The sequence below is a fragment of the Falco rusticolus genome, chromosome 11, assembly GCF_015220075.1.
Source record: "Falco rusticolus isolate bFalRus1 chromosome 11, bFalRus1.pri, whole genome shotgun sequence".
Classification (NCBI taxonomy): domain Eukaryota; kingdom Metazoa; phylum Chordata; class Aves; order Falconiformes; family Falconidae; genus Falco; species Falco rusticolus.
The window spans coordinates 17,790,851-17,802,897 of record NC_051197.1 but is presented as its reverse complement, the minus strand read 5'-3'; the positions used below and the strand labels follow the sequence as shown (position 1 = coordinate 17,802,897).

The 12,047-nt window shown below is 37.2% G+C and overlaps 1 long non-coding RNA gene across 1 annotated transcript in view; it reads left to right on the top strand.

The window, feature by feature from the left end:
• Positions 1–11,734, top strand: part of LOC119155670 — a 38,961-nt gene extending 27,227 nt beyond the window's left edge. The window contains exons 2-3 of the long non-coding RNA XR_005106791.1: positions 9,351–9,427; positions 11,680–11,734. This is a non-coding gene — a long non-coding RNA (uncharacterized LOC119155670). The remainder of the gene's footprint in view (positions 1–9,350; positions 9,428–11,679) is intronic.
• Positions 11,735–12,047: the final 313 nt, after the last annotated feature.

Sequence of the window (12,047 nt, the reverse complement as noted above, 5' to 3'; positions counted from 1 at the left end):
CTGCTAATTTTAGGAACTAAGTTCTCTAAGCTCTACACTTTACTGTCTTGCTTTACTTTGCACATACGTATATAAAAATATAACTGACCTCAGGATCTAAATACATTAATTAATATTCACTAACAGCTTGGAACCATGTTGATAAAAGTACACTTTGTTCATTTGTGCTTTTGGGGTTTTTTGGGAGTTTTGGGGTTTGTTTTGGTGTGTTTTGTGTGGGTTTTTTTTTAACCATGTAGCTGTTACAGGAGAAAGAAACAAGGCCAAGAATCAGTTACTGTTAGAAGTATTGGCATGTGATTTTATGAAGGGTCATGGGCGTTAGGGCCTTTCTTTCCTTCTGCTGTTTTGTGAAAAGGGAAAGAAAAATCATAAAAATCAGAAAATCTTGAAAATTGAAAGTCATTACTCATAGGGTTTCACATTATTTTCCTTCAGAGAGCAAGAAAATTTGCCCTGATTTTTTACTATTGACATACTATACCATACCATGAATCTACAGGTATTAAAATTCTGTGCAAACCTAACTCAACTCTGCAAATGTGAACAGTGGTTGCATGGTGGTAGAAGCAAGGTTAAATGTTAACCAGAGTCCTCTGTGCTACAGTCTGTCCTCTAATGGAACAACTTGTTTAGTTTCAAGTATGGGCTGAAGAAGAAAGGATGTGTGCGGAGGTGTCTCAGAGCACAGAGTTAAATGAGAGTTCTGTGTGTATAAGGCAGCTGCTCTTCAGCTATTTTTCTGTAATCAAACTCTACCACAGTGGTAAACCACAGAATCGTATTTCCATGGTGCATCTCTTGGCTCTCCCTCTCACTCTAGTGGTCTATATTGCTAATGGGAAATACAGGTCATGCAAAGAAGTTTCCATAGATTTGAAGAAAGTCCCCTTGCTTGACCAAGAGTGTGAATGGCTGATAACATGCTGATGTTAGGTCAGACTTATGCAGGCCAAATTCCATCTGTATGTGCAACATCACTAAAGCCGATGGAGGTGGTCCTATTTGCATAGTGCATGCAAAAGTTGGAGACTCCACAGCTCCTGGCTATCATTCTGCTCCTTGCACTGAAGTTACCACTCCTGAGGCAAAGCTAGCAGAACAAGATACGTGAGTTTGTATCTCTGCTTATAGGCTTTCCAGCCTGATAGTTTAATGCAAACTCAGTTTCATTGTTCATGTAAATTAAGATGTCAGGTTTGGAGTGACTAGGGAGAGGTGTCTCTCCCTGCTTAAAGGGATATCCTTTTCCAGAGACAGGTAACTGTTAAGGGCAGCAGCACCGATTTGCACTAATAAGCTTGCCAAGCCTGCTTTGTCCAAGCTTTAAGTTTGAATTTTGCTCTTTCAGTATTAATGGATCTTCTACACATCTCAAAATTAACAAGAGCAAATAATAGTTTTGCAGTATTCTTAAGGAACAGTTTTTTAGGACCCCCCTGGCTTTTGATGATTACTGGGATACCTGACCTTGGATTTATATCTGCATCTATTAGAAATTTGACTGTCTGTAATTGCCACTTTAGATGATAGTCAGGTCATCATATCTTGTATATTTAGCAAGTCTAGGTTTTTGGAAGCTGCTTGAGATTTGACCTTGTATAAATGCTTTCTAAATTACTGAGAATTGTTTCACAAATCTAATTAGCATGTGGTAAAATCATTTCAACTCGCCTCATTTGACACCAGTTCATTAAAGTAACCCATTAATTTCTGTCTATTGTTACATATTACTGACTGTCGTTTTATATGAAGAAAATTTCAAAAAGAGAATCACCCTGAACAGAAATTATAAACCAGTGTATCATACTTGCAGTGTTTATTTTGGCCAGCAAATTGTCATGTGTCTCTTCGGAATAAAAGTAAGCCATGCTCTGGAGGGAGAAAGAGAAAAAATAGTATCTGTGCTATGCTTGTAGGAGATGCCATTTAATCAGCCAGACCAGTTAATAACTCTTGCTGCCTTTTTTATTTGTCAAGGGCTCAATATTTTTTCAATATGAGGTCTGCTTCAGTGTGCTTTAAATGGCAGTTTATAATTAATGGTACTTGAGTGTGTCTCATTTCAAAAATTCATACAACATTCTTGGTTACAATTTATACATGATTTTAAAGTATAATTAACGTTCAGCTTTACAAGATATATGCAAACAGATATGCAAATTTGGAAATAAATATGCAAACATATAAAATGTTGTTGAATTAAGTAGTCCTTAACATTTTTAATGAAATCAATATTTTATTCATATTTTGCATACAATTTTGAGTAGTGATTTGGTAGTTCTCAGACTTTTGTGGTCCATGTCTGCAGATTTATTCTTTTAAGGCTTATCTTGCCTTCCAGTCTCCTGAACCTTATACTTACTGTATGGAAAACAAGACCTAATGCAAACCCCTCTAATTTATTTGGATTCTTTTCAATTATGCTGTATAGATATTTGTGGTAGTAAACTTAGCATGTTATTGAAATGACTGAAAATATTACTTATAAAATTTTTCATATGGAATCACGTTAAAGAGCTGTCTAGTCCAGTATCCTATTTCTAAGAGTAGCAACCCCCCCTCCCAAAAAGCCCACCTAGAAAAAAATACAAAAATATTAATCAAATATAACACCTATATGCTTTTCTAGCCTACAGCCACTTGTGAGTCAAGAATTGCTTATTGGAGGTTTCTATGCAGTTAGTTACCCTCCATGGAATTCTTACGTGTGTGTATATATATATATATATATATAAATAGACAGAAAAAATAAATCTATTCAGTCCCTGACCATGTTGGTAGCTCACTAGTTTACCAGTGTCATTCTAGTGTTAGAGATCCCAAACTTAAATACAATATTATGCATGTGGTGTAACGAGTGATGAGTCTCTATTCCCTTCCCTCAATCTGCCGATTATGCTGTTAGTACAGTCCAGGATGATGTGGGCTATCTTCACTGCCAGACATACTGCTAGCTCACTGCTGCAGGCAAGGACGTTGCCTCCACCTGCCTCAACTGCAGGGAGAGGACCCTGGCAATCCCTGCAGCCCCAGTCCTGGAGAACTGCATCTTCCCTCAGGTGCTCATCTGAGTTAAGACCTCTGATGTGCTAGGGGTGCTTGCTCCAGTCACTGCAGTTGTCCGTATGGAAATCAGTCCATTTCTTCCTACCCTGTGACAGTGATAGCTTTTTGAATATTCTGTCTTTCCCTGTCCTCAACATTACCCCCAAACATGTGACTCAGTGGCCTGGTATTTTTTTTCTCTGGATGCAGGAGGCTATTTTCACTGGTGCTGGCAGCTCTCACTTGTATAATCTTATCAGTAAATTTGCTATATGATTCCTGTCCCTGAATGCTTGCTATTTGTCAGCTTTGGCTGGCCACAGACTTGATCCCTACCAAGAAAATGTTATCTCAGAAGGACATTTAGTTAAGATACCCAGACAGTCAAGATATAAAGATGTATAGAATTTTGTATTTAACTGATAAGAGAGAAAATCCTCAGAGATCCTGAGAGAAAATCAGGGTTCTGGCTGTAGTTGCTAGTAAATAACTAGGTATTAGCATTGGGAGACTGATAGGTGCTTCACTGTTGTAACAGATATATATGTTGTGATAATGTAGCAATAGATTGAACTAGGAGGTCAAATAATACTGGTACTTAAACTACACCCTTTATAGTGTAATTATGTAACGCATGTTCAGGGGAGACACACTGTTGAAGGGTTTGGTGTTATAAAGGGCAAAGGCTGAAGCAGCAGGCAGTGTGTAGAGGCAGGTTTCCATTCTGTCTTCATTGCCACCCAAAGCATGCTTTACGTTTGCACATTTCTGAACTGAATGTTACAGAATTTCTGCAACTGGAGAAATTGCTGAAACTAGCAGTTTCTTCAGGTACTTAGCTAGCAAAGCCCTCTCCATCTAGATTCTGGTGTTAGACAGGATGGCTTGGACAAGCATTGACTTGAACTGAAGGAATTTGAATACCTGAGCATACAAATGTAGTGTGGATGTGTGGCGAAGAAAATTGCATTCAAGTCACAATGCATCATAGAAGGCAGGAGGTGTACCACCAATGTTAAGCTTTACAACTCTTCAGCTACTACAGAACCCACAAGATGGCTGTCAGCCAAAGAGTAAATGTGGTTTCCTATCCTTGGTTTGCAAGATCAATATTGCACATCTAGGCTTTAAGTAATTTAGGGTTACTACATGAACTTCTTACCTAGAGCCGTGCTGAAGTCTGTTGTTGATTATTTAAGGCTTGCTCATCTTAATAAGGTTTGTAGGATTGGTCCCTTACATTTTTTCAATAAAACCTAGGGTATGTTTCTATCGGTGCACAAGTAATCAAAATCGTAATTACATCTCTAAAGAAATATCATTTAAAAATAGACATATGAATGCTGTTTTGATCATTGCAAACTGCTATTTGTGGTGCAGTGTTTTGGTTAAGAGATGTAGAAAGATTTATCTGCCCTTGCAGGTGCGTACTCAAAATGCTATTTCAGGGCAAGTAGTGCTATAGTATTTTTCTGTGATTTATTTATTTATTTATTTATTTATTACTACAGGTATAGTGAGTGAAAACATACAGCTGCTTCCCTGTACATCTGTGGTAGTTTCAATGTTTTTAGCATATAATTGATTGAAACAAGTAAGACCTAATGTACCTAGCAAAACAGTGTTCAGAGCTGTGCAACACCCTCTGCCTTCATACCAAATAACCTTGGTCTTTAAAAGACTATGTGTGAGCAGTTGCTCCGTTCTGTATGCTTTTTATTTTCCCAACATATTTCAGGGCTGGTTTCTTACAACATTTTGTTTCTGTGGCTGGATTTCATTTCAGCCAATTGCCCAATCTTCATTCTATTGTAATTGGTTTTTGAATTGTCTCAAATTCTCCAATGGATTTATGACAATCTGAAAATTAACAATGGCCCCTTAATTGCGCAGGGCTATGTGATTCACAGAGTCCTTACTCGACTGGTATTTCTTTTCCCCTCACTTCCAGCCAGGCAATCCTGTGTGCTTTTTAAACCAATGTAGAGGCAGTAAAATGTGTATACATTGAAACTTTTTCTTCCTGGCACTCCATCACTTGGAAAGCAATCTAAGGCTTTTCTATAGGCTGATGTATTGGCAGTAACTTACAAAACCCCAAAAATATGGAAACATGATTTTTGATTATGCTATAAATTGGGATTATTTCCTTCAGGCAGGCTGAAGGACATGCCAGCTGGACTTTATATTTTGGCTGTTAGAAAGCTTTAGGAGCCAAAATTATAATTAGCTCACTCATATTGAAATATGTTCTCCCTAGCTGTATTTTTTTTTTTTTTTGCTAGAGCCTGATACAATTCCTGAAAGATGCAGTTCCCCTCAGCACAGGAAATATGCATCATACTGTTGGTATTAACCAACCACCTGTGCAGTGGCTGTTGCAGGGCTTGCACAAGTAGGCAATACATCTGCTACCTGGCATGTTAAGGGTCTGTGTCTGTGCTGCAGGGACTGGTGCAGGGGGCACTGGCTCTTTGACTCCTCAGCATGTCTAACTGCAAGGATCTACGCTCCAGGCTGATGGGGTATGAATTGCTCAAATTGCAGGAAATGCTTCTAAACACCATATCTGAAGAAAAGCAGGGGCAGTTCAACAAACCATCAGTGCAAGCAAGTTGCTTGTATTTCAGCAGCACCTACTTTTATGTGTCATAAAGTGGTACCTGAGGTCTCCAGTTGAGATGCAGATGGCACATATACAAAGTAACTACTGCACACTGTAATTAAGTGGTGGGAGTGAAGGGCTGGTAGGCCACGCTGAAAGGAACTTTATCAAGGGACTTTGACAGGAAACATGGACTACAGCACAGGATGCAAAAGTCTGCCAGACATCCTGAGTGCTTATTGGGGTGACTAAAATCTCACTAAGATAGTTGAGTGGGCCAGTGAGAGTAAAGCTAGTCTGGAAATGTTTTCATTCATGCCCCTCTGTCACTCTTCTGATTTTGACATAGGTGTGCCCACTGGAAGAACTGGTCTGTACCTTCTGTAGCTCACCAGGGTTGAGAATAGGGAATGAAGGATACTGAGACAGAGTCAAGTAGTGACCCCTTCAGATTTCATAACAAGTCAGACACAGCACTGCAAACAGAATCCAGATTCTTCTGTTTTGCAGTTCAGCACCATCCAACAATTCATTCAAACTTGAGTTGAAAAAGTAACTAACCTTTTTCCTCCACTGTCTGGACTATATATTTCCAAGATGGATGTTTCATTATATTAGAAATGGTAAAATGCTTTCACTGAATAGTTCTTACATTCAGTGTTTGGATGATTCCTTTTATTTGTATTTGATTTTTCTATCTATGTTGTGGCTGCTCACCAGTTAAAGGGGCTGTTTCTCACCGTGAACCCATTTTTTTAAATCTGTTTTGGATATTCACTTGATTACTATGATGATTACATACTTGAATATTTTGAATCCTTTTTTTTTTTTTTTTTTGTATAAAAGACTCTTCTGACTCTCTATTTTACTACTTTCTTCCCAAAGGAATATAAAGCTTCCTTTAGAAACATCATTTAGTTTAGGTGAGAGACTGAGATGAAGTTTCTGCCACTGGGGAAAAACGAAAAGGGAATATTCAAAGTACAAGATGTTATGTCCATCTGAGAGCTGTGCACCATTTGCAGCTGTGGATTTAACTAGCTGGCTCTTCCAGATGAAGGGCCCAGGCAAAGGCAGCCGTCTCTGTTGCTTTGGCATTGCACGGCACGTGTTGACATTGCAGCAGGGGGCTCCAGAGCGGCAGAGAGATTTCACCAAACATCAGCCAGTCACCCCATAGAACTGAAAGGCATTTTAGAGTACTAAATAAATTCATTTTATTTATTATTTCAATGTAAAACCCTGTAACAAACACATGGAGGATAACCTTCTTGCAACTGCAAATAAATTTGGGTATTTTGGTAGACAAAAAGGAGAAATTCAAAGCTAGAGTAGAAGAAAGATCTAAAAATGGGCCAATGACCTTGAAGTTTCAAGGCAAGCTCTAGGAGGCTGATAGTAATCCAGCAAGTTTTTTTTCCTGGATATAAGACCTGATGCAAGTTTCTCTCCTTAGAATGTTCTTTGTTTTTCAACTGTTGAAAGATTAGAAAAAAAATTAGGCTTATAATCTTGGGTTGAAAATTTTCTTACTAATAACAGTAATATTCCAAGGGAAAGTTTAATGCAGGTTTTACTTCTTAAGTAACAGACATCCTGTATTTTAGTATTGCTTAGATCCTTGAATTCATGCTGATCTTAGTTACCATCTCTAAGTCTGCTTTCTTCATGTAAGAAGAATGAATAATCTAGAGTATGGTACTACCAGATCGTACTGAATAACTAAACAGAGCAAAATGTTTAGAACTCCAGAAAGTAAGCATAAAGTTTTATTACTTGAAAATTACTATAGTTTCCATGGTGAAAATCTAGAAGGATTGTAATACAGGTTGTAATATTTCTAAAGCGTTTTCTTTTGAAAGGCCTTTTTTTGTGTTTTGAAATCAATTAAATATAAATGATGGGAAGGTGGTAACAAATATGAATGGGGAAAAAACTAGAAACCTTCACTGCCTGAAAAAAGAGGAATACTCAGGCTTTCATGCTTCATGTTCTGGGAAGTACTAGTAGCTGAACTGTAAAATATTAATTTTCCTCTAATTTATAGAGTTACGTACTTGCAAAGGTATATTTTTATCTTTCTTTTTAAAGCTGGATGTGTATTATGAAAGGAGTTGGTTTCCTCACTTTTTATTGGCTTATGTCTTCATAACTTCGTTAAACTTTTTTTAGAACTTAACTTTTCATGAAAATACATGATACTACAGTAATTCTTTTGTTTGTTCATATTTTGATAGGACTGTGTGTTGCCAAAGTAATTCTGATTATGCTTTCAAAAATCTCCAGTAAGCAAAATGTGTTCGTAGCAAATATCTGTATATTTTTTTTGGATGGGTGGGGAAGAAGGAAATACAGAAAAGAAAAGAAGTTTGTATGTGCTTCAGACCTGATTCTAGCACGTTTGTTTAGTAAAACAGTACTGATAAGCACTGTTTTGCTGTGTCCCTAGTGATTTGCTGCAGAATAGCAAATATAAACAAAGGTCAGTAATCCCACCAATTTAAGTGCAGTGCTATGTATTTGTCTTGTTTGATTCTTATCTCTTGTTTTTTTTATATGTAAACCAAAGTGTACAAAGGAAATAGATGTTTTGCTAAGGCTATTTAATCTGAAGTGAGTTTTGCTTTGAAATTAATTTTGCTTTTTGAAATTTGACTGCTTTGCTGCCTTTGCCTAGGAAGCCTGTAGTCCAAGGCTACTCTGCCAGCTCAGGATAACTCTATTGTAGCAGTTAACAAGCATTTTTTGATGCATGGACTTCTTGACAATAGACTTCTCTTAGTTACCTATTGCGGACCTAGGGGCTCCATGGGCCTCAAAGTAAAAAGCACTGTGCTATTCCAATATTTCAGCCAGATCATCTGCAAACTCTCACTGGCGGTGACCATGTCATAGGAGCCAGTAGAGAGTCTGTTATGCTTCCCTCAAATATAGGTGGCTAACCATTAGCAGTTACCTAAAATAGCTGTATGTGTATACAGTGAAAAAGAAGCTATAACTTTGTGTGTGTATGAGAAAGTAATGCAAGAGTGAAAACTGTGACACAATAAGGGTAAAATTTCATGCCTGTACAGAAGTTTGCTGTATCATTTGATGGCTTTAATACAGAGAAGTGGCTGTGTGGAATAACAAACTAATTCCTCTAAACTTGCCATTGAATAAAGAATCCTCAAAACCAAAAAAAATAAGACACACGAATAAATGAATAAGCAATGAGCTGTCAGCTGAAAAGAAGCAATGAAAAACTAGAAAGAAAGAGAAAAATGAAGAGGATTAGATGCCAAAAAAAAGGTGCCAAAAAAATCCAGGGTCTGTCAGATTGGTAGGAGCAATGATCCCTAGTTCCTCATTAGTTGCATATACAGTGCATGTTGCCAGAGTCCTTTGGTCCTACATTAATTTACAAAGTATTTTGATAAACAATTTATTGTTTCCACAAGAAGTGCCAGTGGAGACAGGTAAGGGAGAAAGCCGTATACAGGAGCAGTCATGGAATAAATGCACAAAATGCAACCAGGGGTTCTAAAAGTTTACTGAAATATGAATCTTGTCTAATGCAGTGATCAAACCAACAATCATTATTCCTCCTAGGTCTTCTACAGATCCCCAAAGAACATAATTTTCTAAATCCAGCAATAATTTATATGTGATAGTAATATTATAGAAGCACTAAATGTACTTAATTGTTTTTATACAGTGCAAGTGATATTGAGGAGAAACCATGCAATTATCCAGCTGTACTTACATCATTAGGGAGTTCTTTCTGGTTCACAGGTAAGTCAGATAAATACTTTGGCTTTCAGTTTATGGGTATAGAGCCTGTGGTCACCAGTTAGTATTTGGCATACAGCTGCCTATTTTATCCATTTTTATGCACTAATTTCCTTGATGTAGGGATTTGGGGACAGGGAAATAATTTTATAAATTAGAAGCAAAAAAATAATAAATCTGTTTGGTCTACTTCATTCTGGATAGCCATTGCATAAAACCTGTGAAAAACATATTGCTCTGGGTTTATCCCTGCTGCAGTTCCATTGATTACAGTGGAGTTAAATCAAAGATGAATCTGTCTGCTCAATTTAAATCTAATGATTGGTTAAAAAGTCGGGGGGAGAGCCCTGTCTAAATCCAGCACTGTTTTATCCTTGTGTCAGCATTTAATTCCATTTGCATATAAGCCTATTTCTCTTCTCTAAATTTAATTTGTTAGAGCTTGGCCCTCAGCAACAACAAAGTAATTGCATGCAGTATTGGGCAATGGTGCCAATACAACATGTGCTATAAAAATGTCTCACACAAATTTATAAAATGTAGTTGTTAGTGACATTCTGCTTGGTAACAGCAGTATCTAGATATCTGAAAAAGACCCCCAAACATACCTCATGGACATATGACATCTAATAATACACATATGAAGAAACCTTTTTTTTAATATCACCTATTAATTGTGGCCATTTCACCAAAGGAAATGAGATATCCATGCCTTATATGACCAATAGGAATAATCCTAAAGTTTCATTGAGACAACATAAAACTATCTGAGGCTTAGTTCTTAAGCTGCCCTAGGTATCATCTGTGACTTTGCACAAGGTAGTTTTGCTGCATGACTTAGCAGGCTTGTTTTAAACTGGAGGGGAGTGGTTGGCATTGTCGCATGCTTTTAGCTGCTATGCTCCGCTGCAGTACTATTTAATATGTTGTCATATCACTTAGCCTCAAAATACTCAGCCCAATCCTCATTTAGATATTTCACTTGGCAGTTTTATGATGAAAAGATTTTTCTTGGTGAACTTGACCTGATTGACAGTCATTCCAATTCAGTTCTTCTTCCAAGGAACATTCTACTTGCCTCAAGTTTATAGGATCCTTTATTCTCATTTTCCCTATTCTGAATATTTGATTGCACCCAAAGGGAAAACCCCCAAATCAAAACATTTCTTAGGATTTGAGTATTAGCTTTTTCCACATGTATTCTGATGCATTAAAACTAATCACGGTAATGGATTCTTATGTCTTGTGACTTTTGCATGACTTCATTATCTATTGAGAAAAGGTCATTTCAATTTCACCATTTGTGGAGAGAAGGTACTGATGACAAGAGGTAAAGATACTGGCCTGGGGCACTGTGCAATATTGGGCAGATAACAGAGCCTGGAAGAGCAGCCAGATTTTCTGAATTAGAGCTACGTGCTGCATGCCTAGGGCTGTGCTAATACATACCATATAAGCTCATGGAGAGTGGAAAATAAACACACATCTTCCCACTTCCCGATGTCTATACTTAGATAAATCAGGTTGCTTCCTAACAGACCAGATCTTTTTGATACATATGGTTCTTCCTGTGGACAGGAAAGCCCACTATTACCCTTGTTACTTACTCCCATTACCTCTTGATGCACTTGCAGCCTATCCTCAGTAGGATTAGAAGGCACTCAGGACCTTTCAGGAGGCACTTACCACTTTAGAGGATTAGGATAAGCCTGCCTTTGATGTTTTTGTGATCACACCCATCTGTCATAATTGAACATGAAGAATTAGGCTTTATTTTTGTTTAATGTTCTAGTTACGTTTAACAGGTCAAATATAAAAATATATTAAATTATTTTTTTCTAAATTTGCCTGCTTTTCTTTAAAAAAATCAGTGGTGATATGTTGTTTTTTTAAGACATATGTTAATGTTTGAAAAGTCAAAAAACCCCCACTGGTGTCAGAATCAGCAGAAAGGTTGTTTCACCTGATTTGAAATTTTAACAATTGTACACCATTTCACGCTCTTTCCTCTTCTTCCATCCATATATTCATTACAAATGTCAGATAAGGCTAATCCTTCATGTGACATTACTACAGATGGTTACATAGGCAACTTAAACCAGATGCTGATAGTCTGGATAATCTGGATAAAAGCTGGTAACCTAAACCAAATCCATTTTGTGTATTACTCATGCTAACAGTGATGTGTATAAAATCTTTATTTCTCTTTAACAGTTTACATAACTCTTTTGCTTTCCTTTTTTTATACTTTCAAGGTTTTTATTTTGGAGAGGGTTCTTCTACATCTCCCACTGTCATTCTACCTCAGGTAAATCATGCATGTATATATGTACATAAACAAGTTTTGCGGAGGGGAGAGACACTTTCTAGATAAGGATGAATACTAAGTTTATCTTTTGCTTTAAAATTCCCATTGTGTTGAAAATTGGCACTTTTCAACAGGCACACCTGAAAAGTAACTTTGATTTCTTTCATGTGAAGAGGTTTAATTGAAGTATTAGCAGGAAAAAAAATAACTCCATTCTTTACTTTCAAAGAGTCTTCGAAGTTCAGTGGTTAGGATGGGAACTGATAGGAGTGCTTTCTGCTGAGTGGCCTAGACCTCTGACCAGACTTGAGTGTT